General features: G+C 48.5%; 1 pseudogene; it reads right to left on the reverse strand.

Moving 5' to 3' along the window:
- Positions 1–479: 479 nt before the first annotated feature.
- LOC147894091 (uncharacterized) lies at positions 480–1,205 on the reverse strand (annotated as a pseudogene).
- Positions 1,206–1,509: the final 304 nt, after the last annotated feature.

Raw genomic sequence — 1,509 nt, forward strand, 5'->3', positions numbered from 1 at the left:
ACACACGCTGTAAGCACTGATGTATTAGCACCCTCCTACTACAGCAAAGCTCTCTGTGCCTCCTCCCTATAGTGCTCTGTCAAGACCATGCAGGCAAATGGATCAATGGCCTGATGATGACCAGGATACAGATCATCCATGTCTAGTCCTTTGTATGTGGCCACATCAATGTCAGCAAAGCATACAGGGCACACTGATCGTGCCACCATGTGGCGGGTCATGTAATGGAGATGTGCGATGTGGTCGCACCCTAGTCCACGCACCCTAGTCCAAACCACCCTACGGTGTCAAATCCTCATGGCAAAGGATGCAAGTGGCGGTAGGAAGCCTGGCTATGACTGGTGCATCTATGGGTGTCCTAGTCGGCACATTTATAGGAGGAGCGGGGTACAAGGCCATGCTGGGGTCGATCCTATGGCAAGATGGATCACAACTAATATGTCTCAACTGCAAAATATAGTGCTCCGCTCGATGGTATGCTATGTGTGTCTAAATCCTCTGCTCCTCTAAATCTGCCTCCAATAGTCGTACACGAGACTCCATATCCTATCGTAATAGATGTGCCTGCAATGCAAACATGTCGTGTACATGGTGAGAATTAACCAAAAACCTTCAGTTCAAAACACGCAACAAAAAAATAAACTAAAATAATCATAATAACTAACCTCATCCCTAGACTCGGCCAACAATGCCTCCAACTCTGTAATCCGTGCATCTTGAGTCTCCAACTCATGCTAAGGCGGTGTAGATGTGGGAGGTGGTGTAGATGTGGGAGGCTCCATAGATGTGGGAGGTGGGGGAGGTGGAATCGAAAGTGATCTCGATAGGGCAAAGACCATGTCATGCAAGGATGATGCCACTGAATGAACATCCCCCCTAATCCATCCTCCAACAGCTTGCAATGCCGGTGTAGGGATAGTGTACAACTCTGGTGCCTCGCGCCTATGCCGAACACCTGCAGTCTGATGCTCCTGACGCCCCATCGTACCATGTCCCGCTCTTGATCCTGGACGGGTACTAAGGTATTCCACCCGATGACCAAGCACAAACTCAACGTATAGCTGCATGGCAAATGACCTGGCTATCTAACGGTTGTGAGAAAATCGACCACCATTTATAGCGAGATATCTCGAATAAATGTGTGCTGCTATGACGGGGTGCCTACAATGTAAAATATGAAGGGGCAGCCCTAATCGTGGTCGCATCGCCTCAGTGTGACCATCCCAAAACATATCCTTTAAGGCCTGCCTGTGAGGTGACTCATGCTCAAATAACTCTTAAATGGCCCTCCAATCCAAGCCATGACCAGTGATCTCTGCCTCAGCCTGTGCCTAAAAGGTATCCAAAATGTCCTCAACTGTGGGAGAGGAGAGCACACACAAAGGGATAGGAGACACCAAAAGTGGTGGAGCAAAAGCTACTCCAGCTTATTCCTCTATCATATATATATGAATATACATGGGCATTGTACAAGTGGGTGGGCACACTACCCTTTACCCCAACAACCTC

The sequence above is a fragment of the Dipteris shenzhenensis genome, chromosome 14 (genome assembly GCF_047967505.1).
Source record: "Dipteris shenzhenensis isolate YYH24624 ecotype China chromosome 14, Dip_SZ_1.0, whole genome shotgun sequence".
In the NCBI taxonomy this organism is placed as follows: Eukaryota; Viridiplantae; Streptophyta; class Polypodiopsida; order Gleicheniales; family Dipteridaceae; genus Dipteris; species Dipteris shenzhenensis.